The 19,710-nt window shown below is 32.1% G+C and overlaps 1 protein-coding gene across 1 annotated transcript in view; it reads left to right on the forward strand.

Moving 5' to 3' along the window:
• Nucleotides 1-505: 505 nt before the first annotated feature.
• Nucleotides 506-19,710, forward strand: part of LOC129920894 (uncharacterized protein DDB_G0283357-like) — a 77,534-nt gene continuing 58,329 nt past the window's right edge. The window contains exon 1 of the mRNA XM_056002393.1: nucleotides 506-540. The gene's annotated coding sequence lies outside the window, so the exon portion shown is untranslated. The remainder of the gene's footprint in view (nucleotides 541-19,710) is intronic.

Consider the following 19,710-nt stretch of genomic DNA (forward strand, 5'->3'; position numbering starts at 1 on the left):
TTACAGAAGTTGTTAAAAAATACGCTGTATCCCATAATCAGAGACTGCAATGTCATACCAATTCTGAAATGGTGTCCGTCTTGAATACTAGAAACCATGTTCGGAGATTAAGAAGAACCAAGCCTCATGAGCTTATGGTCTAAAAAAACATGGGAAAGTATTAAAAGCTTAAACTTCCCCCAAAGTGATTTTACAAAGTTAAGAAAGAAAAATCTGATGTCGATCTCTCAAGATTGGTCCTGATAAAGAGGTGGTTTTAGTGGTTAAGAGTCCCACACTACTTGGTGTCGAATACTGCCAAGTGTCTTTTGAAGATTTCCTCCCGTCAAAAAAAAAAAAAAAAAAAAAAAAAAAAAAGATGTTTATGTGGTGGTACACTTAGCCTTAAGTAAAAAAAAGAGTATTTTGACGTACTCTATCAGAGTTATAGATTATAGAGTACAAACACGTGAAATAGAGTACAATACTCTTTTTTAGAGTACGGTTGGCAACCCTAGGTGTGACACGTGTGACTTGTCCCGGATTGCAGTTTTCAAAAAAGTATAAAAGTTTCCAAATTTGAAGTTAGATCGAAAAATATTAAAATTTGAATTCAACAAAATATGGTTTTTCGGAGCAAAAATCAAACCTTCCCATGGTGGAAAATGCTAGTATTTGACCCTTCTACAAAATATCAAATTCCAGTTTTATATGACAATCTCCATTATCAAACAAAGAAAGAATAATTTTTAAAAACATTCAACAAGCAACAAATTATTTTCTAATATTATTGAAAAGTTGCAAAAATTCTGTTAAGAACAGAAGTTTTTCTGTTGTTCTTTTGACCGGCCAAGATTGCATCAAGATTCGAGCTCACAAAATGATTATCCTGTCAGTTTTGGTGAATAATTTTTGGAATTATTTCAAGACATCCGATCCCCACGACTTCGAAGACCAACAATGTGGAATTTCAAAGAAATTCAAGTATCGGTCCTTAGACGCGTTATGGATTACATATATCGTCGGTATGCTGTAAAAGAGCTCAAGTCAATTTTCAGACTACTAGGAAGGACCCAAGTCTACATGGGTGTTTTTTGTGCGACACATGGGGCTGTTTTGAAGATGGAATGAATTGTTTTGAATTTTAGATAAACAAAGCTAATTTAAACATGCAAAAGATTGAATCTTGAACATTTTTACTTTATAAAGTCCAAAAATCAGAAAATGGACTTGAGCTCTTTTTGAAGCATACCGACACTGAATCAAGAAAAGATTAAGATAATATTGTGATTTGCTGGTGCAATATCTCTTAAAATGAAACAACTAGTTGATGGGTGCTGTGATTTTTTGGAAAAAAATAAATAAATAATGATAAATTGTTTGCATTGGCTACAATTTATTGGCAAGTGAACTGAAATTCGAATTAGTTACTGGTAAAATTCACCTTTTCTATTGTGCTTCGCAGACAGAAAGGCAGCACAAGAAAACAGCAACAGATTTAGCTCCTCCACTGGAATTGTGCATTGCCACATTCTACAATATATTCACTCTGATATCTCAAAACCACCAAGAAAAATAAATATGCTGTGGATATTGAATTCTCCACCAAGCCTCTACCTATAAGACCTCTTAAGAAATAAATACACAAAAGTGTGTGGTTGTATGACACTGTTGACGCGCGTATATATTATTGCAATTATTGACATTTCATGGAGGCTATTCAAGGAAGCCTTAAATGGACAAAAAGGCGAGCAGTATCAATGTGGAATGTTAATGAAGACGTTAGCGATGCCAAATGCGTTCGTTCCGTCAACTTTGATTTCCAATTAATCGAATGAAAAATGATAAATAATCGCTGTACAACCCATCATCAAGTATCGGCATATGAGATTGCAGGATGTATTTAGTTGCAGTTGGTTCATGTGTGCAGCGTAGCTCCAGGTGTATGCGCATTTATTTAAATAATAAATCTAAATTGACATTCTAATGCGCGAGCCAAAGGTGTTGCAAACAATTGACAAGCTGAAGGGTTCTTTGCATTACAAATTTTGTTGTAAGTGCAATGTAAGAAGGATTATTTTATGGTATTTTGTGTTGTGTTGATGGATTTATAACTTTGACATTGAAGTTGAGTTAAAAAAAAAGATGTTATATTATTTTGAGTGAGAGCTTGATTTGAAAGGTACGTAATTCAATGTGAAAGAAGTCGATTATTACATTTATGTATTTTAAATTATATTAAGGTGAAAGTTTAAGGGAGTAACTTTAATAGATTGGAATTATTAAAACAACATCGAAAATAGGGATTATTCGGAGACAGTTTCGAATGATTTAGAAAGAAATTTCTTTCGAAAAACTTTCAACATCGTAGAAGTTCTGAACCGACATGGTTTCTCTTTCTTTTTATTTTAACCCACGCTATTTCAATTATATTTAAATCAAAGTTCTGGGGTAGCCAATCCAATGTATTTACATCTGCACATCACACTGTTCAGAAATTTGGAAATCACCTTAGCTTTGTGGAATGGAGCATTGTCTTGTTGCAAGATAAATTAGATATTGATCCTCTTTCATTGTTCCTTTGATTGGTATCAAAACAATACAGTTCCAGGTTGGTGATGAATGACCAAAACCAATAAAAACAGGAAAAACTTATAAAAAAAAACTCTCTGAGAGAAAATCTATAAAATTTAGATGACCGAATCACGTCCGCGATTAAAAAATTGTTCGACTCTTTACTTTTTTTGCACATTAAACAAAAAACTAGAGGTAAAATTCTACATCTAATGTGACCGACCATGTACATGTACGCTAAAAAGTTGTGGAATGATTGTTGCTTGGAACAATACTGCCGTACCAACTAAAAAGGGCGCATGAGCCAAAAATCCAAAATTGAGTTAAAGGCATATTTGACATCCTGAAACAATGCCTCATTTATATGTAAACTAAAAACAGCGCATTTCCAATTCCAAGTGGCTCAAAATAGTCAATGAAGATGAGCTCAACAATATTACTCCGCTGTATTCCTCAATAGAAAAATGCATTTATTACTAACTCTAAAATTAAAAAAAAAAAATTAGATACGCATTTGGGAAGCTTGAACAATTATTGTGCAAACTAAAAATTATAATTTTCATACTACAAGTTGCTTAAAATCATTTTTGAAATTGAGCGCACTTACAATTCTCAACCTTTTCCCTTGTCAGTAAAATGCATTTATCTCAAAACTACAAAAATGGATATGCGCCCTTTTTGCTTAGCACGGCAGAATAGATATAGAATGTTCCATCTCTCAGCCAGATTCGTTACACACGCCGAGCTTCTAATGTTGATTTCGTTTCTAAGATAATGTTTATTTCCCAGTTGAACTTATGCTCATTTTTTAACACAAGAGTAATTCAATGTGAAAAGAATATACGAAAAATACCAATGTCATAAAATATTTTTGTGTAATTTTTACCGGTTCCTTAGCATTATTATTTTGAGCTCAAAATAACAACTTCTGTGTATAAATAATCGCCCCAAAAAATTAGCAAGTGAGTAGTATGAATTAATTCCTTAAGTATCTCAATTTTTGAGAGTAAAAAAAACCATGATCTTAAATTACTTTTTTGCTTTCTTGCGACTTTATACATAGTTGAATGAAGCTTTTGCCATCCATTTGGTGTGGTGCATCGTGCATAGCACCAGTACCTACGTCAAAGACAACTCCAGCAGTTCCTTATAATCATTTCGTAGATGAGCAATCTAACTAAATTTATTATTATAGTTTAGGTTACGCATATAAAAGTAAAACTACGAAGATTTTCACCTGTATTGGGATTCGAACCTTCGACCTCTGCTCAAAAAGACAAATCTATCAGCACTTTAACAACCTGATCTACTGGCTCTAAATATTTTTAGCTGGCTTAAGCTGAATCTGACTTCATATGACTTGACCCTTACCCCTTAAGATGAAATTCCAATCTATAACAGGCAGGCATGGAAAAGTCGATACAATTGTATCGAATTCGATACAAATGAGTTTGCTCGAGTACAAAAATACAATTTGTCGAAATTCAATACAATTTTTTAATCTGTGTCTTAAAAATTTTCTTGCAATCTAAGCTTTCAAAAATCGAGAAAATCGAAAGAATTAAGATTTAAACTAATTTCAGATTTTTTAACCAAAATAAGTGTTACAATTTGAGTGAAGTGGCTTGTTTTTTGAAAATATTTATAAAACTGATCAAGCTGTTTTATTTTTTCTTATTTAAGCCCAATTTATTCACTCTCCATTGTATTTAAAGTCTCCATTAAAAATTAGAAATTTGTTAAATAGCATACAAAATTAAAAATTTCCCTGTTTAAATGACGACTTTAAATTTAATGGAGTGTGAATAAATTAGGTCTAAATATAGAAAGTTTTTAAAACTTATTTTAAGTTCAAAAGTGAGCCATTATCTACAAACCTGTCAAAATTGTACTTTTAGGTATTTTTGGGTCCTACGATTTTTGAATTAAGAAAAAAAAAATTGTTTAGGTAATACTTGTGAATATGTACTTCCTCTATTATACTGAAAATAATTAAAAATTACTTTTTTACGCAGAAAATAATGAAAGGTATATGGAAAATTTTAGAGTTTTTTCAAATAAAACATTTTGAATAAATTTTATATTAATTTCTCTCGTGAAAAATAAAATTCAATACAATTGGACCCATTTCAGTACAATCAAAATAAAATTTTCAGTACAATTAAAAAATGTCATTTTCCATCCCTGATAACAGGCTTACGTTTTTTCGTGGATGCAACCGGGATTTATCGATTTATAAGACGTTATTACGTCAAAAAATAACATTTTCACACTATGCAACTTTATAAAAAAATTCTGTAAGCAAAGTTGTAATATAAAACTACTTGTTGTTGCGAACACCCAACAAAACTTTCAGAAATTAAATATATTTTGCATATGCCTCCATTTTTTTACCTGACGTCTATAGAAACCGAGTTGTCTTCATTCAATGTTGGTTGAATTCCATGTTTTTTTTTTTTTTTGTAAAAGGTGCTTCGACCGGTTATTCCAAGACTCAACATTATTATTTTAAGTCCTGGGAAACCCAAGATCTGTAAATTACAATGAGTTCATAATTAATGTCATTTGCCTATTTCTGCAACTTACTCGTCCCTTCGTGCACCGTCCAGAGTGATGGAGGAAAACAAGGTGCATTGTAACGCACTTCTTTTACGAAGTGTGTGTGTTTTACGAACACAAAATCACTTGCTATAAGGAAAAGAAATTAAATATATATGGAATAATCTTTTTAGTTATTACCAAATTTGTTGTATAACCCACAATTTCTTAGCTTCCGTAAAAAAGCTTGTTGTAAATGGAAATAAATGACGTTCCGGTTGTTGCACCGGGACAGGAAAAATGATTATTTTGTTGCGAACTATAAAGTTCACAGAAAGCATATACACCTTCTCTCTTGGGCGTATTGCCATTAACTCCTTGGTTTCATATTTTTACGAGTTCTATATTAAAATTTATTTTATTTGAATTTGTCAATTATTTTTGGCAAAACACCTATTGTGATAACTTTCAGACTTTCACTATGACCTATGAACTTGGGAAATCATATGATCTTCCAAAAACGGTGCTAAACAAAATAAAAAGATAAACGCTGCAACAGTTGGTACACTTTTCTCTGATCAAGACACAGTGGGCAATAGGCAAATATATCTTTTTAAAAAATTATCAGCATTTGTTTTTATAAAAAAAGCTAATTATTATTTTTTCTCACAAATTGACTTCAAAGACAAAAAAAAAAATATTTTGCACACATCGGCAACACCTAGAAAGTCAGAAGTGCATTCTTATCTGTAAAATTTAAATCCACTAAATTTAATGAAGAGTTTTTGAAAAAATGGTCCTCAAACTCAGAATTAAAAAAAAAAACATTTGAAAAAATTTAAAATGGCTTTCAAAATTTTTTTGGCCATAGATATTATTATAGGTCGTTTCAAATCAAAAGTCCCATGGAAAATTGAGCAAAAATAAAAAAAACTCATTCTCTTACTGGAAGGAAGCATTTATGAGGCAGCTGAACTTTTTCTTAAATTACGATAAAATAATGAAGAACAGTTCTTGATATCCCTATTTTAATTAATTAATCCGTCTGTGAGATTCACTGGGTTAGCCTCAGAAAGCGGAGGCAAGTCTCCTGGGCTTGCATCACTCCATATCCGCTGACAATACAAAAAAACATACAATTGAAGCGTTTGGATGAAGAAGGGGGTAAGTGACATTTGCAAAATTTCGAGATATAAGGACTTAAAGTTTTTTGTTGAGAACTTTTTTCGTATTCCAATCTTAATAAAATTGAATAAACTAATAAAACAAGAAAAATAATAGCTTTTTAATAATGTTACTTTTATTTCAAAACAGTAGCTCGGTATATTTAAAAAAACAAAATTTTTCAGGAAAAGAGTAGTTAACTCTTTCTTGCACAAAAAGCTTATAAGTATTTTGAATTTTTAAGAATACAAAGGGGTTAAGTAACAAAATTCATTTTTTTTTTCTTTTTATTTTGAATAGTTGTTTTCTGTTCGCATGGTTCCGATAAAGCTTTTTGATAAAACCAATGGTGTTCCCTTGGTGTGAACATCATTTGTTCCTTTAAATTTTTTTATTTTCTCAACAGAAAGCTGCTTTATCTTTTTTTCTCGGACAAAAAATTCTTGGTTTTTTTATTTCACCCAAAAAGGAGTTAAATGCTGTTACCCCATTCTTCCACTAATATTATGCGATTTTTTTCTCGGACGAAAAAGTCTTGGTTTTATTATTTCACACAAAAAGGAGTTAAGTGCTCTTACCCCATTCTTCCACTCATATTATACGATTTTTAGTTGTTAGTAACCCTTTTATACCAAAAATGAAAGCGCTAAATAAGAAAATACTAGTCGTAGCGTGACGTAGATTAGACGGAAATTTAAGTTTTCGCAAGGCATCCTCATTTTTCAAAAATAAACCGAAAATCGAAAAAATGTCACTTACCCCCTTCTTCATCCAAACGCTTCAATTATTTCATTATTTATCATTTGAAGGCAGTTGTGATAACTTTTCCGAAGATATTGTTATAGGACTACGTGAAAATTGACCAGAAATGTCCAGTTTATATGATAGCAATTCATAACTTAAAATTCTATTCACATCTTTTCATTTGTAAAATTAAGCAGTAAATATCATATTTTTATTTTTCAATTATTTTGGAGTCGTCACCATAGAAATCATTAATAAACAAATTCAGATTATTTCGTTTGTTTATTTTTTTCTCTAGCATTTCTTTCATTCAAACAAGCATGATTTGTTGTTATTTTTGAGTTGATTTGTCGCAATGAGCCAATAAAATTGAGTTTTTTGTTTATTTGTTCTCAATTTTATTGGAAGGGAGAAAAAAAACTCTGAGTCAGGACTTTTGATTTGAAACGACCTATAGTTTAATTCCGAAGAGGAAAAGGTGTCCCGGAATGAGATAAGGACATTTCGGAGGATGATTTTTGGTTATATTTTAAGAAAAAAATTGTTCCAAAAAAGTAACTCTCTATCTGAACCAATCTTCAATCTATGCAGGCTGAAGTATTTTAAATTACTGATGATTGGAAAAAAAGATCATCAAAATCTTAGTTCGGACGGGTTCAGTAATATTTCCATTTTTTTGAGCTTTAGTAGTAACAAAGAATTTAAATTCAAATTTAAGTTTTAATTCAAGTGTTTTTTTGATTTTTTACATTATGCAAAATAATAATTGTAAAAAGCAAATAAATTAAGCAAAGATTGGAAATGTTCGTTCGTCATTAGAGTTGGGCACTTAAGTTCATTTCAATGAGCGATCATTTTAGTTCATTTCACGCTATTGAACTAGTTCATTATTTAGTTCAATTATTTCAATCAAAATTAAAAACAAATTTCAAACTGTATCCAAATTTAGTTAAAATTGAAGAATTCTACAAAATAAAACAAACATCAATAAAAAAAAATCAATATTTTATTATATTATTAATTATTTATTTATAGGTCGTTTCAAATCAAAAGTCCTGACTCAGAGTTTATTTTTTCCCTTCCAATAACACTGAGAACAAATAAACAAAAAACTCAATTTTATTGGCTCATTGCGACAAATCAACTCAAAAATAACAACAAATCATGCTTGTTTGAATGAAAGAAATTCGAGAGAAAAAAATAAACAAACGAAAAATCTGAATTTGTTTATTAATGATTTCTATGGTGACGACTCCAAAATAATTGAAAAATAAAAATAAGATATTTACTGCCCAATTATATAAATGAAAAGATGTGAATAGAATTTTAAGTTATGAATTGCTATTATATAAAATGGACATTTCTGGTCCATCTTCACCTAGTCCTATAATAATATCTTCGGCAATGTTATCCCAACTGCCTTCAAATGATAAATAATTAAATAATTGTATGTTTTTTTTGTATTGTCCGCGGATATCGAGTGATGCAAGCCCGGGAGACTTGCCTCCGCTTTCTGAGGCTAACCCAGTGAATCTCACAGTCGGATCAATTAATTAAAATAGGGATATCAAGAACTGTTCTTCATTATTTTATCGTAATTTTAGAAAAAGTTCAGCTGCCTCATAAATGCTTCCTTCCAGTAAGCGAATGAGTTTTTTTTATTTTTGCTCAATTTTCCATGGGACTTTTGATTTGAAACGACCTATATTACATTTACAAAAAATAAAACAATAGCTAATAAATATCATATTATTAAAAAAAAAAATAGATCAGTTCACTATTAGTTTACATTAACAGATCGTCGTTTTATTTTAATATAAGTTAATAAAGAAATTATTTTATCTGTTTAACAAAAAATCTTAGTTTATTATTTTGAAGTTCACAGTCTCTTTTGTTTCAAAATACTTTATTGTTATAAAAATAAAATATATAAGTACATAAGCAAAAAACAAAACTACCGCAAGGACTTGTTTGCAGTTTCAAATTCACTTTGGTTTCCTATTCCTCTGTTTTAGAAACGTGGGTCTAGAATAGTGCACTCGTCTTATACTTCTTGTCTAAATCTTTGAAACGATAGTCCAGACTGTATTTCAACTCATTGTAAAGATCTTGTACCTTTCGAAAAAAATTAAAAAAAGTTGTTTCTCTAAGCGAAGTTATTTAAGAATAAAAACGAAATTTACCTACGTTTTGAAATTTATAATTTTCTACATGCAGCAACATCCTTTTTGGCGGCCGTGATAATGAGTTGTACCTTGTACCTTTGAAGCAAGTTATTAAAAAACTATTATCTTTGACAATGTAACATTTTTCTCAGCGCTTATTTCATTTGCAATTTTATTAAACGGCTTTAGAAGTGACAATGTCTCCTCTTTTCTCTATTATCATCCAGTCTTCTTTATCTAAAGACAAGTCGATCCGGTTGAGGCCAATTACGGTAATAATTAACAATGCGCTCTAACATATCAAAAGTTGAGTTCCAGTGCGTCGGAACGTCTTGTTTCAGTTTAAGTTCAAGGATGTTCATTTGTTTCTGGACAGCTTCCAATTTTTATAGCCCTTGTCTACTTCTTTTGAGGTTCTCAACTATTGCCTTGATTTTTGAGAGGGTATGGGCAATTTTGGTGATTGATTTTTGAACAACCAAATTTATAGAATGGGCGAAACAACCAATGAATTGCCAACCACCCAATCTTACAGCTGCTAAGATGTTCGCAACATTGTAGCTCACCACAGCAGTAATTTTATTTGAAATTTGCCACTCATTCATGATGCATGTTGCAGTGTTGAAATAAGGTTGGGTTGAAAAGATGTCAAGTTCTTTTCGAAGAATTTTCCCCGATCAACGACCTACGCTAAGATACATTATTTGACTTACTGATCAATCACCAAAAAGCAGAATAGAATAAAGCGATGAAATATATAAAAAAAACTCTTTGTCTTATCGATATGGTATGTCACAATGATCTTTTATTAATAAATAGCTTAGTCATGTTACCTGGTAATTTACACTATTACCAATTTGGTCCTTTACAAGATTACAAGCAACCATATTTCTTGAAAAACTATCTCTTTTAGCAATAAAAAAAACAAGTCCATGCTTATATTTCTTGCAATATCCACTCGTATCCCCCATGCAATTCCTCATAACCATAATTCTTAGAAAATAATTAGACAAGAGTTAAGTGATCCTCAAGAAAAATACACAGATTTCGAAGACATAAACTGCTGATAGCCTTGAATGCATCTTGTTCAATATCCTTATAAAGCCGCTGTACATTGATGTAATTATGATAGCTTGTTTCGAGTCTATATCATTCTCATCATTAAACAATCCACGTGCGCTGTGTTTTTGATTGCAATGTGCTTCTAATTAAAAATTATTAACTTTAAATGAACACACCAACAGATCGATCAATGCGCGCAACATTGGAATTGTTATATCGGTTTCGGTATAATTCAATATATTCCAGCAAAGGGTGTTGTACAAGACACAAAAATGGTTATCCTGCAAAACACTATATACACCAGCACATCTGCCACCACACACCATCGCCATCAGCACCAGCACCAGATTGAGAAATAAATTCAAGTTAATTATTTTATTCGATCGTAATGATGGCACGCAATGGTCATTCAGTTGATCAGGGGCAAGAGGGAGCAGGAGGAATGGTGAATATATATTGGGATTGCATCTACCACCAACACCACTATTGGTGTTAAGCCTACAACCACAATGCACGGATTGAATAGTTGGCAAATCCCACCAGCCATTTACTCCATCTCTATGGAAGCCATATCAGGATGTAGAATTGACTTCATACGGAGATGGCCGTCGGATATGGTATAATTGTCCGGGAATTTTTCGTTGGCATCAGTTTTAATTAAAATGAAAAATTGTTTAATAACCATCTCCATCTCAGTGCCAGTTCGGCAGGGGGAAATAAGGGGGGAACAGGGGAAGGGATAGAAGATATAGATTCACGTTGTTCTATATTTTAGGCTTTCAGGCGAAAAAGTGCCGCATTAAACGAGTATGTGTATGTGTTTAAAAAGTGTCAGAGTCGGAGGTGGATACGAGCAGGATGGAGGAGGCTCGCTCTGTGTCAAGCTTTTGCTGTTTTATGTTTGACAATAATTGTTATGGCCGAAGGCTTATTGTATCACAATTATATGACAGTTTATTAATAAATTTCATGCACAAACTTTGTACAGTTAATCAAAGCCCCGTTCGCTAGCTGGCTAGTGGTTATTTGGGCTTTGATTCTGATGCGGTTTGGCAGAGTAGAGTAATCGAGCTGGGGATGGTGATAGTGACCATAGATGGAAGCTCAACTAGCCATCTATAGGCTCTGCTTTTGTAATCAAATATTAATTGACAGCGCAGCGCACTCAAAGACTGGATATATAGAGCTATATCGTGGATAGATATACAGACAGCAGCAAGTTTGTAATTAAAAGCGCAATATCTACATATAAAAATGGCTTCAGGTTGACATATATTTTCCTTGGCGGGAGAATAACCATCTTGGATTAAATGATTATTAAGCATTTTGGCTAATGAGATACATTTGAACAGTTAAAGCGTGTTGAAGTTGAATACGCCTATTTGACTTGAGTTAATTGCGCTCTCGCAGTCAGTGTGCAATGGCATTTACGGATAAGTTGATGCTGCGCGTAAGGCATCACTCAAGACTCATCATTTGGAATAGTTGCAAGTTCGTGATGTTAAATTTTTCTTTTTTTAATAAATATTTTCAAAAAAGGTAGAAAAGAGTTGGTATTTTTTTTAATTTGAAGCAATTAGTTTCATTTTTAGTATTTTGTATCTTATATCTGGAGACATTTCTAGTGGATATTTCCACTGATACTGCTTTTATTACACATATAAATGGATAGATTGTTGTTCAGGATATAATAATTATTTTGTATTTAATCGTTTTAATTAATTCCAAATCGGTTAAGAATCACCTTTTTTTTAAACTAGTTCTTGTTCATATAAACAAAAATAATAAAGTTTTTTACTTGCGATATAGGTACTATAGGGCAAGTTTAGGATTCGTAAAAAAAATCGAACTCGAGATAACAATTTTACATGACATTACGATAATGGAGAATGCCAAAAAAGTGGGTCCGGCAATTCTGTCTGTCTGTCTGTCTGTCTGTCTGTCTGTGTGTCTGTCTCTATCTGGAGCTGCAGCCTAAACGAGTGAAGTGATTTTCTTCAAACTTGGTAGTTAGCAGTTTTTGGTGATTCCCTAGAGGGGAAATTGAAATTTTTTTTTTATGACCAAAACTAACGGTACCTGCCATATAACGGAAATAGAAAAGTTAATTTTTTTCAAAAACGGCTCTAACGATTTTGATTAAAATTTTTGTGTGTAGTACTACACATAAGAGCCAACTTTTTAAATAAAAAAAATATTTTTTGTACCGTTATAAACGGTACCTGTCGTAGAACGGTTTTTTTCGTTTCTGAATATCTCGTACAACATTAACCCGATTTTTATGAAAATTTTTATACAAAAGTGTGTAAGTAAAGATAATATTAAAATTTTAGAAAATTTTCAAAAAACTCATTTTTGGTTTTTTAAAAAATATTTCAAAATTTTTTTTTGAAAAATCAATTTTTTGAAAACGGATCAATGAAAAATTTTAAACTTTAGTTTTTATGTGTAAATTAATTATCTCTTCAAAATGGCATACCAACTTTTTTTTTGAAAAATGTTAAAAAAATTTTATATATAAAAAATTATTTTTTTAAAAAACGGCTCCTACAATTTTCGAAATTTTTTTTTCTAAAAATACCTTTTTATACAAGAAATAAAATGGCATATTTTTTTTTTTTTTTTTAAGATAATTTAAAACGGAGTTTAATTAATTATAAAAACAGATTTAATTTTTTATACTACTTATGAAATTTCTTCAAAATATCAAATTTTTAATTTCTTGAATAAAAAGCTTTAACATTATAGTTACATTAAGCATAAGAGCAAGTACGTGCGACCCCAGTCGTGCAATTTATTTTTATTTGAAGGAGAAAAAAATAATTAGTTAAAAAAATAATAATAATTCAGGTACTTCACAAGAAAAAAAATATGTATGTAAGTATAATTCGGGGGTTTAACTCGGCAGTTACATATTTCTCCACTTTTTTTGTTCATGTGAACAATTTCTTCGTATTTTTCACACAATTTGCGGCACGTTTATACGTCCACGGTAGTATCTAATTTTCTGCCTGTTAAAGCCTTGATGAGCTCAGCTTTATTGAGGAAGTAAATAAATCCTAAATTTGTGTAAGGGTTGTATTCGGTATTGTCCTCGGCGGATTTAGATTCGGACTTGGTGCTGAATGTTAATAGGTGCGGTCGATCTCGGTGGACCTTGTATGTGTGAAGGCTCTCGGTTAAAAAAAAAATACATAATTGTTCGGATGAATCTTTTTATTAAGTCCCTGCTCGGACGCCATTCTGAAGTGAAAAAAAATATACCACAACAAACATGGATGCCAAGAATTGAAAACAAAGGCTTTTTCGACGAAAAATCGGTTCAAGCTTTCTTTTCGCTTTTCACACGGCTGTTCTGATTTCTTTTCGAATTCTATTTTTTTCCGTTTTAAAATTTTAGCTGTTCCGAACTCCGCATTCAAACACATTTTGTGAATTCACAGGTGTATCGAAAAACGAATGACAAATTTTTGCCGTTTTCTACCGGGTAACAATTTGCTATCGGAAAACAATATTGTCAATCAAAAAAAGTCAAATACAAATCAGAACAACCGTTTTTAATCCGTGAGGATTCAATTTTCGTTTCGAACGAATATTAGAACAGCCGTGTTAAATAGCTTTTTCTCTATTTTGTCACAGACTTTTCCGTTTTAAATATTTTATTCAAGGGTACTTACAATTTTTCATTTAAATTGTTTTCCGATCATTTAAGAAACATGCCAACAGGATTGACCCAAATAATTGAACTTTCCCGTCATCATAATGTTTTATCACTTCAAATTTCTTTTACACCAATACCTCCCCCTCTAGATAAATTATAAATATTCATATAAATGTCCATATATAATAAATAACCATAATATTCTAAAGCATAAATACGATTTTTTTTATTACTTATAGGTCCCTCTAAAAATGTAATCTGATATGTTATACAATATTTCCACAATTAATCAATACCCAACAAAAAGCTATTGCTTTTCTAGTGAGTAGAGCAAGGCTATAATAATATTATATCACCATCATCATGGACGTCTCCGTACTCCGTCTATCCATTTATCCATCGTATCACATCGCTCTCGAGTCCACAATAATTCCACCTTATTACCTTAATGGTACTTGAAAAAGGAGATTTATTAATTAGTTCGTTAAAACGACAACTTATAATTCTGCTCCTAATTAAGATCATTAATTATAATTGGATGCGGTTTCCTTCGTCCTGTTTGTCGCGTATAATGAGCACTGTTCACATACATTTCCACACATAGCTGCTATACACTATTTATACATACTTATTCTTCGCCTCTGCTTGTTTTCCATACAAGTGAACCTCTTAACAATACGAAGAGCATCACCATCATCATTGGATTGGAGGCCGAAGCTGAAGCCAGCTAAAAGGCAGCACAAGAAAGGAAGGTTGCAAGAGGTAAGGCAAGTTAGCCTGGAAAATACATACGACTCTTCTTACTGTAAATTCTGCTGCTTCGCGCTCATTCTCCCATACATTTAGCTTTGGTTTTATTGGAACAATTATTTCAGTTTATTGCTGCGTTTTCCAAGCGTGTTGTTGGTAAAATCACCAGCAACAGCAGCAGCAGCCAGCAACGATGGCGATACTTCTTTTATTTGCGTTGAGTTCCCATTAATAGCGAGCTTGTTTCGTTCGCTATATTTCGATGTATTTTGTTCCACAGAGTTCTCTACCATTATAGTGTTTCTGTGTTTGGTTGTAGCGCTCCGCTATTATCTATATGAAATGGCTGTGTATTTCAGAGTCAGGTGTATAGGTATGCAGGGTTGCTATTAATTGTTTCGTTGATGATGGATCATCTGATGATATCAAATAGAGACCAATTAAGACAACAAGAGCGCCCAACTAGAGCAGTATATGTTTAATGCAATTAACGGCCTTTACTTTGTCAGCAGGTATACAATAACACAAAATAATTATAATAGTTTTATGTAGAAGATTGCCCTTTTGGGAAACGTTAAACATCCATACATCCAATGGATGTTAAATTTCAAACAATTGCAAAAGAATATCTAATTACAACTTTTTTTTGTGTTCATGTTAAATAATTATGCATGAATGTTTAGTGGTAAATGGTTTCTTTGAAAAAAAGATAGGTAGTTGAGTGTTGATTTGTTAAGAGACTAGTTTTTTGCACGTATTCTATTATATTAACATTTTACTAAGTATAATAACACTATTATATTCCTAAAGAAAACATTTACTTGGGGTAAATGTTTGTATAGGTATCCGATTTGCACTAAAAAAAGCAGGTGGGTATCAAAAGTGTTTGATATGTACCTCTATATAGGTACTTTTAACTATTTCAGATGAAAAACATAGTTTGCAACAATATAACGCCATCATAATGTAATCATTTTTTTTATTAACATAAATAGGAAAGAAGTTAAAATTCTAACTTGTATAAAGTTTTGAAAAAGAAAATTCTATAAACACTTATTCTGTCCGCCGCCGTTTTGGAACCAACATTTTGAAAAAAAGAATTTTCGTATATCTCATAACAATATGCTTCAATGTCCTAAATTTCATGACTTTTCGTGAAGAAATGGGCGTGTAAATGATTTTTTAGGCCATAAAACACCAAATGCACCACTGTGCGGCGGCGAGGAGAATGATAAATAGTCTAAGCCATCTTAACCGACAGATTTTAAAATCTTCAGCGAGTTCATGACTTTCACTGATTGTGTCAACTTCATTTTTACTTCTTATTCTTATTTGGTAAAAATAATAATTTACCATACAAATAAAATAAAATGCACGACTGGGTCGCACGTACTTGCTCTTGTAGTTCACAGTATCTTTATCTTAAATATCTATTGGAAATTTAAGATTTTGTAGAAAAAAAATCAAAAGTTTAAAAACTAAATTAAAACATTTTTTTTTTCAAAAATGTTTTTAAAAATATTTTTTTTAACATTTTATACTTAATGATCTCTGTAGTTTCAAGCAAATCCATCCATCCGTTTAGGCCCTAGCTCGATGTACAGATGGACGCACAGACCGACGCGACGGATGCACAGTGCGTTGATTCAGTGCAAAGTATGGAAAAAATTCAAAACAACCTAATTTTTATGATCTTTTCTTTCAACATTATTTTTTAGTCTCATGGCAAGTAAATAGTGTATAAAAACATTTTTTATTTCGGTTATAAGTTTTTGTCATATAAGTACACTAAGGATTGTTATTTTTATAACTCAAAAAGTGCGTTTTTCATACAAATTGTGTGTAAAAAGGCTTGAAACAATCAGTCATAGCTAGCAGGGACGCGGGTGGACGCGGATTAATGATACCTTTTTGGAAAGGTCGTATTTCCCACTTTATAACCTATTAACTTTTTTGATGAATGCACGTGAATCAAAAATTATGCTGAACTTTGAAAATAAGCTGTTTTTGTGAGAAATAAACCGTTACTTTACCGGTTATTAAAACGATCTAAGACTTTGGAGTGCAAAAAAAAACCAATAAAATATATTAAGCTTACCCTTCTTACGAGTATCCAATTAAAAACCGGTTTAATTGGAGCAATTTTACTCCGTGGTGCAGCTATTCGTAAATCATCACTAAATGGCCTACTTTTGACATGTTACCTTTAAGTAACCTCGATTTTTTTTTTCTACACGAAACCAATACTTGCCCTACAGAGCAAGTAAAAATATAGTAAGAATATAAATTTTACATTATATAGAAAAAATTCAAAACGCCAGAAGTCCAGAAGTCCTTACCCAATTTCCTACTAAATATTTAGCTCATAAGAACGTTGTCTAAAGGTATTATATTAAAAAAAAAAAAAAGTTTTAAGGCCAAACGGGAGGCAGAAGATATTAACCGTAGTATGCCCACCGTAGTATGTATACCAAACTTAAGAAACCGTCATAAATTTCACAAATATAAATTAACACTCTGTAGAACATAACCTCAAAGAGTGTTAAAAATAGCTATGTTTTTGATTTTTTTACGAGGATATCCTATTATAAAAGAATAACTAAAACTTTAATGGTGAATATAATCGATTAGGACAGATTTAAAAATTATGGGTTGTGTTGTTTTCAAAATTCTGTATTTATTTGCCTATATTCGGATTCCAAAACTCTATATTTTAAAATTCTGTAATCCAAAACTCTGTATTCCAAGCTTCTGTAAAATGTTTATCAAATTTTCATTTGCAGATTCTAGAAGCATAGTTTTTAATGTTAAATATTTTCAGAAAATAATTAAAAATTTACTATCGTTTTTGTTTGATAAATTAATAAATATTCAAAAATAAGTAATATATTTTTTATTACTGATCATCTTTTCTAATAAGCTGTCAACGGCTATAAAGCTCCGAGCATAAAAATAGCAGTGCATCGAAAATTATTATAAGTAAAACACAAAAAGAGCTTTGATGTTGGAAATTTTTTTAAATAAAACTCTTTTAGATTCATTAAAATTTAATTTAAGTAATAATGAAATTTAATGTATTTTCTATTAGCTAAGCTATAAAGCAAAAAAAAAAAAAATAAACCTACAAATAAAAGTTCTTTTCAACGGTATTTTATTAAATAAAAGCTAGTATTTGGTTATTTTTTTTTACAAATAGGTACTTCACAACAACGTTTCATCTTGAAGGTTTTATTGATTTGCCAAGTCTGCTCAGCAATGGTCCATAACTCCTTGTTATTTTTTGGTTTTGTCTTAGATACTTCATTTTAAATGTCTGCCCAAAGATTGTCTATGGGTTTGAGGTCAGAAGACTGCTCAGGCCACTTCATGACCCCAATCACATTGTCTTGGAACCATTGCCTGGTCGCTCTGCTGGTATGTTTAGGGTCGTTGTCCTGCTGGAAGACCTATTTGAGCGGCATTTCGTATTCAGTATATGGCAGCATAATGTTTTGCAGGATATCCACGCAAGAGTGCTGGTTCACAATGCTTTTCATCCAGTATACTGGGCCAACTCCATAATAGGAGAAGCGTCCACAAACCAAAATACTGAATCACCCATGCTTAATAGTTTATGTGGTGTATCTGGGATTCTTATATTCCATTTTGGGGGTCTTCTCACAAACTGCCGAGATCCTTTATCATCATAAAAAACCACCTTGCTCTCATCGGTGCAGAGAATGCTGTATGATCAAAAGCTCGTCCGGAAAAAATCTAATTCAACTGGGCAATAAAGCAATTATTTTAAAGTTTAAAGGCTTGGGCACACCGAAGGGACATGCGGTAGCGGCACGGGTAATTGAATGAAAAAAATTCCAAACTGGAACAACAACGTTTAGGTGTGGAATATTTTTCATACAATTACCCGTACCGCTACCGCATGTACCCTTCGATGTGGTCTAGCCTTAAGTTTTGAAAGTGACGCAGAATTAGATTTTTTAACGTTTCTGTGCTTTTATATTAGTATAGTCTCCTCTTTTTTTCCCATTTAAATAAATATCCGATCAAAAACAACCAAAAAATCTCATTACATTACAAAAAACCATTCACACACACAAACTCTCTTTAATAGTTCTTCCTTTATCACCTTAAAATTGTTTTTCTATGTAAAATTGTTACATTATTAAAAATAAATAAGAAAACAGAAACATCTAATGACAGAATAGTTCAACTTGATTAAATGAAAAAAAAAAAAACGCACGATTTCAATTCGTGTCCTGCCGCAACTTATATAATTTCTTTCCCGTCTCCAATTTACTGTGCGCATTTAATTTAAACCCTGTCGCTGTCCCCACATCCACGTATACACCCTAACAACTTCGGTGCCTTAATTATCTAGCAACAACCATGAGCTCTGCAAGCATCAGAGACTCACAAAACTTTGTACACTGATTCCATCGATCTTTATCTTGCAAGCGCACTTCCTCATTAAAAACAAGAACCATGCTCAAACGAATGGGAACCTTATGTGCTGCCTCCTACCGGCCGAACCCGAATGTAACTCTTTTTTACTTTTCAAGACCCAGCTGCTGTTAATTAAACTTCGAAAAATCGCTAATGAGTGGAAATTATCATCGCAGTGCAAAGTAAATAAATCAACGCCATTTGCAATGTAAAAAGTAAGATCAGCGGGAAAAGTGGCGGCGGTAAACAGAGCTTGACTCCAAATCTAGCGCTGCACGCACCCTGACTGAGAGAGCCTAGAAAACTGTGCTCACTGACGGACGTATTGAAATTGCTTCCTTGTGGTGCATTCGATTCGGGGGTAAAGTGGTCTCTTGGTACTTTTCGATCTCGGTACGGGAAGTCAATTAAATGAACGCCTTGTTGGCTTAAGGCCTATCCAACGTGTCGGTCGTCGCGTTTGCGTTATTCACATATGCAAAGCGAATAACGCTTTACCTGTAACTAGCGTTTTACTCTTCCGTATATCAAAGTGAAGTCCAGGTCGAAGTTGTAAAACATTGCAAGTCAAGTCGTTTGGTGACTTTAATAGTGCGAAAAACATTACTTTTAAGATGGTATCAAGATGTG

This window comes from Episyrphus balteatus, chromosome 1 (genome assembly GCF_945859705.1).
Source record: "Episyrphus balteatus chromosome 1, idEpiBalt1.1, whole genome shotgun sequence".
In the NCBI taxonomy this organism is placed as follows: Eukaryota; Metazoa; Arthropoda; class Insecta; order Diptera; family Syrphidae; genus Episyrphus; species Episyrphus balteatus.